Source organism: Rhinatrema bivittatum, chromosome 1, assembly GCF_901001135.1.
Source record: "Rhinatrema bivittatum chromosome 1, aRhiBiv1.1, whole genome shotgun sequence".
NCBI lineage: Eukaryota > Metazoa > Chordata > Amphibia > Gymnophiona > Rhinatrematidae > Rhinatrema > Rhinatrema bivittatum.
The window spans coordinates 108,960,419-108,973,144 of NC_042615.1; positions in this window are offsets into that span (position 1 = coordinate 108,960,419).

The window sequence follows — 12,726 nt, forward strand, 5'->3', positions numbered from 1 at the left end:
TGGTGCCAAATCCAAAATGACAAAACTGATTATCTTACCAGTGTCAGTGACGATATTTAATATTTGGTGCCACAGCCATCAGAATTAAAACAGCTCTATCCAGCCATTGAAGAATGATGGGGGGACTTTCCATGGAAGTGGGGCTTGGAGGTGGGTGAGAAAGTTATAGGACTGGATTTTATTTGGATGGGGATTTTAAAAGGGAGTCCTAGAAACCTCATCTCAGTTACCTAGAAGGCAGAGGGTATCAAAGAGGTCCAGAGACCAATTTTGTGTTTGTGGAGGAAAGAGAGTTACCTGATCATTTAAGGACCAAATCAACCTAGCCTACTAAGACCTCCAAAGTTAACCACACCCCAGAGGTATAGTTGACTTTTGTAGTGTTAGCAAGCTGCATCAAGCTGGATAGTATATTCTGTGTTAAAATGAGGTAGTTAAATCACAAGCGGATTGTGATACATTACAGGAGGACCTTGCAAGATTGGAAGATTGGGCATCCAAATGGCAGATGAAATTTAATGTGGATAAGTGCAAGGTGTTGCATATAGGAAAAAATAACCCTTGCTGTAGTTACACGATGTTAGATTCCATATTAGGAGCTATCACCCAGGAAAAAGATCTAGGCATCATAGTGGATAATACTTTAAAATTGTCGGCTCAGTGTGCTGCAGCAGTCAAAAAAGCAAACAGAATGTTAGGAATTATTAGGATGGGAATGGTTAATAAAATGGAAAATGTCATAATGCCTCTAATCGCTCCATGGTGAGACCGCACCTGGAATACTGTGTACAATTCTGGTCGCCGCATCTTAAAAAAGATATAGTTGTGATGGAGAAGGTAGAAAGAAGGGCAACCAAAAGGATAAAGGGGATGGAACAGCTCCCCTATGAGGAAAGGCTGAAGAGGTTAGGGCTGTTCAGCTTGGAGAAGAGATGGCTGAGGGGGGATATGATAAAGGTCTTTAAGATCATGAGAAGTATTGAAAGGGTAGATGTGAATTGGTTATTTACACTTTCGAATAATAGAAGGACTAGGGGGCATTCCATGAAGTTAGCAAGTAGCACATTTAAGACTAATCGGAGAAAATTCTTTTTCACTCAACGCACAATAAAGCTCTGGAATTTGTTGCCAGAGAATGTGGTTAGTGCAGTTAGTGTAGCTGGGTTCAAAAAAGGTTTGGATACGTTCTTGGAGGAGAAGTCCATTAACGGCTATTAATCAAATTTACTTAGGGAATAGCCACTGCTATTAATTGCATCAGTGGCTTGGGATCTTCTTAGTGTTTGGGTAATTGCCAGGTTCTTGTGGCCTGGTTTGGCCTCTGTTGGAAACAGGATACTGGGCTTGATGGACCCTTGGTCTGACCCAGCATGGCAATTTCTTATGTTCTTATGTTCTTAAGTACTTTACTTTGTATTTTTCTTATATTTGGGTATTTGCATGTGAGTTAGGTCCAATGCCAGAAATATATTTTTTCACGGTAAGGAGGATGGATACTTGGAATGTCCTCACAATGGAGATGGTGAAGAAAAAAACAGTACTGGAATTCAAGATGTCATGGGATAAACATAAAGGATAGTGCTGAAAAAATTGGAGTAATATGCACATAGAAACAGTTACAAACCTAGACAGGTGTGGGATAATCTTTGCAGAACATTAATTAAAATCCTGAAAAAATCTTGCTGGCAAGACTGGATAGGCCATTTGTTTCTTTTTCTGCCATCATTTACTATGTTACTACTATGTTAACATTACCACCATACAGTGGAAATGTTATTGTGCATACAAATACTGTACATTAGCATGCTTAGTACATGAACATTAGCTAACTTCCACATTTACTTCCACATTAAATTGCAGGTGTGTATGAACTTTCAAGACCATACAAATCCCTTCATCAGGTCTCTGCACCACATATATGATTAGTAAATATTAGGGATGTGCACAGCCCGAACCATTCGGTTTGGGCTTCGTTTTCGGCCCATCACAGGAAATATCATATTTCCTGCAGTTTGGGCTTTTGAAATTTGGGGGGGACCTGAATTTCAGGTTAGCACGCATTAACAGGGTTAGTGCGCACTAACTCCCCGTTAGTGCGCGCTAACTCCCATTAGTGCACTTTAACATTTTAACGTTAGCGCGCACTAACGGGGAGTTAGTGCGCACTAACCCATAAACAAATTTTTCCTGAAATGTTTGGGAAAAATTGGTTCGGGTTTCGGGGTCCTCGAAAATGAATGTACATTCCTAGTAAATATAGTAATCATAAAAAAAATTATTTCAAAGATATTAAGTTATACCATAAGCAGATATTTCAAAAATAACTTGCTGGATGGGGAAAGCTATTGAAATCATATTTACTTTACTCTCTGCACCCTGCTGTTTTTTCACCCCCCTGATCCAGATATGTCAACAATTTTTCATCCAATAACCTAATGAAGATGAGTCTTCCTCTTCTGAACACGTTAGGTCTGCATTTACATAGTAACATAGTAATGATGGCAGAAAAAAGACCAAATGGTTTAATTATTCTTCCCAGAAAGTTTCTTATGGTAGTAACTGCCACTTTGTACAGGTTACTCCCATGTTTCTGTTAAAGATAGTAACTGCCACTCCATGCAGGTTACCCCCAAGCCTTATGTTAAGGGTAGTAATATTAAAAATCAAAAACAAGCAACTGTCAAACCCATAACAAAATTACTGCTATCAACATTTTTACAAAGTGAGCAGCCTTCCTAATAATACATACAATGCTGCTGCTTGATCATGCTTTGCTTTTGGACTTGGCCATAGAAGCAGTCCTGTGCTTTTTTTCTAATGCCTGCGTATCAGTACCAAAAAATTGTAAAGGTCAGGGCCCAGCATTTGTTGTCATCTTTTATCCCCACCTCACCTACAAAGTGGAGAGTGTGCTGCAGTTGTGTCAAAATCATGTAAGCTAATTGCTTAAGGGTAGTAATCCCCATGCCTTCTGTTAGGAGTAGCAGCTGCCACTCCATACTGATTAACCCCCATGCATCCCCCATGCATCCCATGGATCCCATGCATCCTTTTCTTATTTTCCAAATCTAGCCTTTAGGGATCCACAGTGTTTATCCCATTCTCTTTGAATTTATCTACTGTTTTTGTCTTCACCACCTCTTCCAGTCATCCACCAGTCTCTCCATGAAAAATATTTCTAGATGTTGATTTTCAGTCATCCTCCCTGAAGTTTAAGAACATAAAAAATTGTCTTACTAGGTCAGACCAAGGGTTCATCAAGCCCAGCATCCTGTTTCCAACAGTAGCCAATCCAGGCTACAGGTATCTGGCAAGTTCAAAAACACTAAGTAGATCCAATGCTACTGATGCCAGTAATAGCAGTGGCTATTCTCTAAGACAACTTGATTAATAGCAGTTAATAGACTTCTCTAAGAACTTATCCAAACGTTTTTTTAAACCCAACTACACAAACTGAACTAATCAAATCCTCTGGCAACTAATTCCTGAGCTTAATTGTGCATTGAGTGAAAAAGAATTGTATCCAATTAGTTTTAAATGTGCTACTTCCTAACTTCATGGACTGACCCCTAGTTCTTCTATTATCATATTTACCCATTCTAGACCTCTCATGATTTTAAAGATCTCTATCATATCCCCTCAGCCATCTCTTCTCCAAGCTGAACAGCCCTAACCTCTTTAGTCTTTCCTCATAGGGGAGCTGTTCCATCCCCTTTATCATTTTGGTCACCCTTTTCTGTACCTTCTCCATCGCAACTATATCTTTCTTGAGATATGGCGACCAGAATTGCACACAGTACTCAAGGTGCAGTCTCACCATGGAGCGATACAGAGGCATTATAACATTTTCTGTTTTATTCACCATGCCCTTCCTAATAATTCCTAACATTCTGTTTGCTTTTTTGACTGCCGCAGCACACTGAGCTGACGATTTTAAAGTATTATCCACTATGATGCCTAGATCTTTTTCCTGGGTGGTAGCTCCTAGTATGGAACCTAACATCATGTAACTACAACAGGGATTATTTTTCCCTATATGCATCACCTTGCACTTGTCCACATTAAATTTCATCTGCCATTTGGATGCCCAATCTTCCAGTCTCGCAAGGTCCTTGTTAAGCGCCCCACCCACGGTCGTCCTGCACATGGGATTGCTCACCTTCGGGGTCACACAGCGGGTTCCGGTCCTATCTCCCTCTCGGTCCTTGCAAGTCCAGCTAGGCCCCGGCGTCCTGCAGCAGCGGTCGCCAGGCCTTCGGTCACACGCCAGGCCTCACGCTGGGCCTTGGCCTCTAGGCAGCTAGCCACGCCCCTATGTGCGCGCGCACAGACTAGCCGCCCTGATGTAGGTTCCAGGGCGGGGCCTAGTTCCGTGGCGCACCCTGATTGAACTCATGTTAAAAGGAAGTTCCTAGCCTCACTTCCTTGCCTTGGCAATCAGGTATGTTTGTTCCTGAGATTGCCCTTGCTTGTGTTCCTGCCTGCTTGTTCCTAGTCTCGTTCCAGGATCCTTCTGTTCCAGTTCCGTTCCTGCTTGTACCTGCTTCCTTGCCTTGCTTGTTCCAGTGTTCGTTGTTCATCTCCCTGGTCTTACCCTGGACTGACATACTGGTATAGACCTCAGCTTGTTCCTGACCTGCCTGCCTGCCACCTACCCAAGACCTCAGCTTGCTCTTCGACCTTGCCTGACCTCTGGATCTTGAACCTTGCTTCGTTGACCACTCCTCGGACTGATTCCTGGATTTGACCTTGCTCAACTGACCTTGCTTGATTCTGGCTCTGTCCCTAGCCTTGTCCTCACCATCTCTATTTTGGTTCGCTCTCCTCCATCCTGTTTCCAGCCTCGAACCCGATAGTGCTCCTCTAGTGTCTGTGGGCACGCCGGACTTATACTCTCCCAGGAGACCCTGCGAGGCCCACCTAAGTCCAAGCGGCCCGGGTCCCTATGGGCTCCTCCCATGGGGACCTTGGGCTTCAGTGGTGAAGCTCTACACTGCCTCTGTCTCCTTCCGTGCTCCGCCCCCTGTGGACAGTCCCTGTACTGCAACAGGACAGGGGTCCACCCCCGAGCGCCACAGTCCTCCTGCAATTTATCACCATCCACTTGTGATGTAACTATTCTGAATAATTTTATATCATCTGCAAATCTGATTACCTCACTCATTGTATTCCTTTCCAGATCATTTATAAATATATTGAAATGTACTGGTCTGGTCCATGTACAGATCTCTGAGGCACTCCATTGTTTAGCCTTTTTCACTGAAAAAATTGACCATTCAATCCTACTGTTTCTTGACTTTTAACCAGTTTGTAATCCACTGCCTCCTATCCCATGACTTTTTAGTTTGCTTAGAAGCCTCTCATGAAATTTCTTATCATGCACCTTAGTTCTTCTGTTTGCTTTCCTCTGGAAAAGGTTCGAAGATGCTTTAAAATCTTTCAGGTATTTGAGGATCTGTTTCTTACTTTGTTTGCGGTTCTTCCTAGTCACTTTTTATTCTTTTTGAGCTGATGGATTTTATTTTCTTCTATCACTCCCTGCCAATTACATTGACCACCTCCTGCTATCCCCGTCCTCTAGTTTACATTTCTGATAATGTATGATCTGAATTTCTCACTTAGTAACCTCTTTCTTGCCAAGGGCAAATGTAGACTATACTTACCATATAATCTTCTATTGCCTCTAATGTATACAGAACCACTTTCTTTATGCCATTTTTTTTTTTTTTATAATTTTTCAAATTATAACATTTACATCAAGTATTTGTTATCATGATACAGTTCAAGAAAATTTAATTTAATACAAATGTGCTTCAACAAAATATTATCTGTACTAGCCCACATCAAGGGGAAAGGAGAGATATGGTTATAAGTGCTTAGTCAATTATTTTATCCGTCTCATTCCTAAATTACTAAGAAATCTGTAGTTTATCCCCAATAAAACGCTGTAGCTGTAAAGGATCAAAAAAAACAAACTTGTTTGATTGATATGTAATCTGGCATTTACATGGGAATTTCAAAAAGAAAATAGCACCTAAGTCCAAGACTGCCTGTTTTAATGATAAAAATTGCTTCCTCCTTGCTTGAGTTACCCGTGAGACATCATTTTTGAGCCATGCAATAAAGTTATCTGCATGACAGAGCATATCCTTCTCCTTTCCATGAACAGGTAATACTTCAAAAAATGCATTGGCCTTTACCATGTGTCTAATCGTCTTCCCTAGATTTTGGAAATCTAGGGAAGAAGTATTTCTAATATTCCTTCATCTACAAAATAGCATCTTTTTTATTTATTTATTTATTTATTTTATTTATTTGTTTTTTTATATACCAACATTCAACATATGTCATCACATTGGTTTTCATATAACAAATTGAAGAAGAAAAAAAAGGTTACATTGTAATAAATAGTAGAAAGGAGATAGTCAAAACAATTCAATTCAACAATAGTATTATCAGTGTTACGATTTGTAGGTTCATGGGCCCTTGGGCTGAGGTGAGAGACAGTACCGCCTACAGGGAGGAGTCCCACTGAGCTTCACCATCGGGAGGCGAGGTCTGGCCTCTGGGTGTGCAACTCAACAACAGCTAGAAATGGAGGAGAGAGAAAGACAGGGACTGAGAAGGCTAGAGAGAGTATCCCCGGGAATGGAGCCACCGGAGAGTCACACAGTCACAGTGGTGCTGCAGGGTCTGCAGAGCAGTGTTCACCAATGAGGGTTCCTCTGTAATGATATCCCGGCAATGGTCCGCAGAGCGGGGTGCACCGACGAGGGTCCTCTGAAGAGATGTCACGGTGGTGGTCCGCGGAGCGGAGTACTCACTGTAGGAAAAGGTTCCACAAGTAGACCCGAGGAACGGGGATGGTAGAAGTTCGAGGTGCAGGACCCTCCAAGGAGTGGATAGCCAGAGACAAGGAAGAGGCCCTCGAGGAGCAGGTACCAAAAGAAGTCTCACACCGATGAAGCAGGAGCAGGAAGGAGGAGTCCGTAGCGATAGCAGCGGATTCAGCATAAGAGGGAACTTGTTGCCAAGTCGATGAGGGAGGAGCAGGGAAGGAGTTAAATAGGCCCCCAGCAGTGATGTCATCAATGGGGCCAGCCCAGGGTTCCCACCCTGGGCCCTTTAAATAATAACCTGGTGGCGCACGCGCATGCCTATGGAGGCCCATGGGCAGAGCATAGCTCGGCGGCAGTGTTCCTGCCACAAATTGAGGGTTCCTGCCCATGGGGCAGGCTGCGAAGAGGAGCAGCGCACTGTGAGCATCTCCAACAGCCTGCAGCGGAACTGGCAGCTGCTCCAGCATGAATGTGAGCACGGTCGGCCGCAATGTCCATGGCCGACCGGTGTACCAATCAGTATTATATACTAGTTTGTGTATATATGAGACAGTCTATGTGTTTTGACCCCTTTCTAGCCATGGCAACTTTAAGTTTCTTCAGTGTGGAGGCAATGTCAGGTCTTTATATATTTTTGTATACATTTCCCTTAAAAGCATAATCATCTTGTCATATCTACAGCCTTAAACCTAATGGCTATTCTTTTATGTTCCTAACTGAATATACTTTATGTCTGAGAGGGTATAGAGTCTAACAGGATAAAGATCATACAAGAGTCTAAATGCTCAGTAAAATCTATATGGGTAGAAATCCTATGTATGTTGGGTAACAGTATAGTGATAGGAGTATACTACTGTCCACCTGGACAAAATGGTCACACAGATGATGAAATGCTAAGAGAAATCAGGAAAGCTAACCAATTTAGCAGTGCAATAATAATGGGAGATTTCAATTACCCCAGTATTGACTGGGTAAATATAACATGAGGACCTGCTACAGACATAAAGTTCCTAGATGTAATAAATGACTGCTTCATGGAGCAATTGTATTCCATGCATTAAGAAAGGTGGAAGGAAGGCAAAATGATTACCGTCATGGTTAAAAGGTGAGGTGAAAGAGGCTATTTTAGCCAAAAAAACATCCTTCAAAAATTGGAAGAAGGATCCATCTGAAGAAAATAGGATAAAACATAATCATTGTCAAGTTAAGTGTAAAACATTAATAAGACAGGCGAAGAGAGAATTTGAAATGAAGTTGGCCATAGAGGCAAAAACTCATAATAAAAACTTTTTAAAATATATCCAAAGCAAGAAACCTGTGAGGGAGTCGGTTGGACCATTAGATGACCGAGGGGTTAGAGGGGCTCTTAGGGAAGATAAGGCCATTGCAGAAAGACTAAGGGGCAGATTTTAAAAAGGTTATGCGCATAAATCCTCCAGATTTACACGCGTAACCGTCCTGCGTGCACTGGGCCTATTTTAAAAAGTCCCGGCGGTGCGCATAAAGCCCCGCGACGCATGTAAGTCTTGCAAAAAGGCAAAAGGGGCTTGCAAAAAGGGGCGGGGAGGGGCAGGGCATGGGCAGGGTGTGGGCAGTCCGGGGGTGGGGGCAGGGTCAGGCTCCCTGTACAGTGGCCATATTTGCCTCTGTGCTTGGGGTTGCGTGCCGGCAGTCGGACAGCGCGTGCAACTTGTGCCTGCCCAGAGGCAGGCACAAAAGGTAAAACAAAAAAATTGGGGGCGGTTAGAGTAGGGCTGGGGTGAAAAGGTTAGGGGAATGGGAAAGAATATCAGGTTAGGGGGAAGGGAACGGGGAAGGCTGCACGGCTCGGCGCATGCAAGGTGCACAATTGTGCACCCCTTGCACGTGCCGACCCCTGATTTTATAACTTGCATGCATCTGCGCACGCAAGTTATAAAATCGGGTGTACATGTGCGTGCGCTACCCGGCGCGCGCACATGTACGCCCACACACAACCTTTTAAAATCTACCCCTAAATGAATTATTTGCTTCCGTGTTTACTAATGAGGATGTTGGCGAGATACCAGTTCTGGAGATGGTTTACAAGGGTGATGAGTAAGATGAACTGAACCAAATCACTGTGAACCTGGAAGATGTAGTAGGCCAGATTGACAAACTAAAGAGTAGCAAATCACCTGGAACGGTTGATTTTTTTGCCCATACTACAAGCATTTGTTGGCATTGCTTTCCAACTCTTCTTCCTAAGATTGCTGCTCTTCCTAGTCAATTTTTCAGCTATTTTGAGCTGATTGATTTTGTTTTCTGTATTTCTTGGGGGTGATATGGCAATTTCATTGACAACCTTTTGCCACCTTTCACCTTCTAGTTTAAATGCATGATAATGTATGCTCTGAATTTCTCCCTTAGCATCCTTTTTCCGGCCAAGGACAAATGTAGACCATCCTTAGAGTATAACCTTTTACTGCTCCATACACAGTCCCAGCCACCAATATAACCAAAACAACTTGGTTTACATCATGTTTTGAGCCAGACATTGAAGTTATCTATATGGCAGTTCCTTTCCTTCCACTTTCCATGAACAGGTAATACTTCTGAAAAGGCATTGCTCTTTGCTATATGTCTAATCTTCTTCCTAGGTTTTGAAAATCTTTCTGTACTGCAAGTATACCATATCTAGCAAAGTTATTGGTCCCCAGATGGATGATAATGGAGTCTCTTCTTTCTTCTCTAATTGTGTTGACTATTTGGTTGATATTTCTACTGGCTGAAGATCCTGGAAGGTATTTAATTGTTGTGTGCCCATCAAAATGATTACCCAAATTGGTTCTTCTTATGACTGAGTCTCCTAGCAGAAGTGGCTTCCTTTTATGACAGTTGATATTGTTTAATGGTTTCTGGGTACACTGGGTAACTACATCCCTTTCAGACATAACCTCATTTTCCATTCCTGGAGCTTATTCCTTATCCAATGCAGAGAAGGTATTATGTAAGAGTAATGGTGGGGGAGTGGGTGTCTTTTCATCACAGGCTTTATTCTGCCAGAGCCCTCTATAATCTATTTATTCCTGGGTTTCTGAATCCTGGATGTCTGACTTTTCTGAGGGAGTGGGGATGAATATTCAAGATGTTGCACAGTTTGGGAAATTAGGTGTTGTATGGTCACATGTCTTGTCTATTAGGGCCCACTGTAAACCATTGATTCTTTGATTTCTGAATAAGCTGGGGAAGATGTTCTGGATCCTGCCAGGGAGGGGAATTTTTCTGAAACTTGAGCAATTCCTCTTTCAGATGACTCAACTGCTTTTTCATTGCAGACCATTGAAAGCAAATTGGACATCTCTTAAGTCTCAAAAATCAGGCATTTGGAATACCGCAATTGATACATTGAATTAAAGACATTCTGCTAATACTATTATACAAGTTGCTAGATTGGTATTTAAGTCTTAATCACTTAACCTAAGTCCTTGGATAAACTAATTAAGAAAAAATCACCCTGGGGTGGGTGCGAGGGAACAAACAACTCTTGTAGATACTAGCCTTTTTTAAATTAACAAACACAGCAACTTAATACAGACTAGCAATATGAATACTTGGAAAAATAGAGAAAGATTTCAAAGCATGCAACAAAGAAATGCAAAATACTAAAAGTGAACAAGAAACCAATCTATAGTATGGCTAACTTTATTTAACTTAACTGGTTCAAAGGACAGGTAGCATAACTTGAAACTTGTGGGCAGTAATGCCAATTATCAAAGCTTCAACCCTGGCCTTGAAAAGTAGTAGTACTACTGCTCACAGCTTTAAAACTTGTGCTAATTCAACCCCTTTTTTGTGTCCATTACCAAGGCCTTAATTTCTACCCAGAAGGGCATTCTACCACCTCTTTTCTGAGACATGAGAAAGCAAAGTATAGCCAGCAGTGTATTCAATTCTGGATCCCCAGAGGAAACAGAACAGAGTTGTAAGGATTTTTTATGGCACTCCCTGCCCCCAGCCTTTGGAGGAAGCAGAGCAGGACAGAGAGTTTTGGAACTGCTTACCCTAAGTCAAGGGCAGCCACATGGCTTTGATTTTTGTGCAATTTCCTAGCACAGTTTTGAGGCTGTGAGGGATCCTTTGCTACTTTTCTTCTTCTTCACATTCCAATTGTTGCTGACACTGATACTATTACTGATATTGAGCATCTAGTTGAGAAATGGAACCATTCAATCTCTAGCTCTCTTGACACTATAGCCCCTAAAAACCCTACACTGTCTCCTCCAGGTCTAATGCTCCTTGGTTCACACCTCTCCTATGCAACATGAAACTTAAACTGAGACACCTTGAAAGATGCTGGCACAAAAACCAACATCCTGGTTGAAAAAATGACTACTTTTCCCATTTACACAAGTAAAAAAAATAAATTTACTCTGCTAAAAAATCATTTTATGCTAATAAAATACAAGCAGCCAATGGCAACCCTAATGCCTTGTTTAATATTGTTAAATCCTTAACTACAGTAAAAACTGAGCCTTCTAACCAAATTACTAATGCTTTCTGCAATATCACACAATATTTCACAGATAAGACAAGTAAAATCTCTTCTGGAGTCATTCACTTACCCATCCCTATAGTCAACCTCCCACAGGCCACTGTACCTAGTCCGACTTTACTAGCACAGGCTCACTTACTATAGCCCGAATTTTTTCTAAAATGAAGGCCTCCAACAATCCATATAACCCCTGCCCAGGACAATTACTGAAAGATATTTGAGAATATATTTCACTTACATTAGCCCAATTAGTTAATTTACCTCTTAGCACTGGTACTTTTCCAAGTACTTTAAAACAGACTTCCATCCTACCTATTTCTAAAAAGAAATCAACAGACCCTGCTGACTTTACCAACTTCCACCCGATAGCCTCATTGCCCACCTTACCTAAGACAATTGAATCAGTAGTTCTCCACTAACTAAGTGAATATATTGATGATAACAACATTCTGCATCTGAATCAGCATGGATTCCACAAAGGACACAGCACTGAATCTCTTCTTCTTTCATCCTTTGACTCTCTTATTAGTGGTTCTGATTCTAACATAGACTACATTCTAATCCTTCTTGATATCTCAGCTGCCTTTGATACTCTAAATCATGAAATTCTCTTTCTAACCTTCAACACATAGGTATCAAGGGCACTGTTCTCCAATGGTTTAAGTCTTTTCTATCTAACTACCCCCAGCAAGTTAATCTTGGGGAGCATCATTCTAATTGGTACGTCACTAACTTGGGTATCCCACAAGGTTTCTCTCTGTCAGCCATTCTATTTAATATTAATTTGCTTCCTCTCTGTCACCTGTTGTCTGGCCTAGGTATACATTTTAAAATATATGCTGATGACATCCAGTTCATTATACCATATCCTTCCTCTTGGTCTGATACATTATCTCAAATCCATAAATGCATGGCTATCTCACAATCGTTTCAAATTGAATGCCGCAAAAATATATCTATCTACCATCCTCTATTCATTCCATGCTCCTCCCTCAGAATTTATCTTTGAAAACTGCACCATTTCTATCTCAAACCATGCACGTAACTTAGGTGTTACCTTATATTCATACCTGCCAATATCTCTTCTGTGGTAAAAGGCATTTTACCAAATCCACCTACTAAAAAGACTAAAACCTCTCCTATATCCTAACGACTTTTTGCACTGCACTATAAGCTTTAATTTTGACTGGCCTAGATTATTGTATCTCACTTTACCTAGGACTTCCAGATACCACCCTGCGCCCACTTCAATTGGTTCAAAATTTGCCACCTACCTTGTCACTAATATAAACCACAAAGCTTACATTAATCCATTTCTTCAATCACTTCACTGGCTCCCAATATGTCAACACCTTCAATTTAATGTTTTGTCAA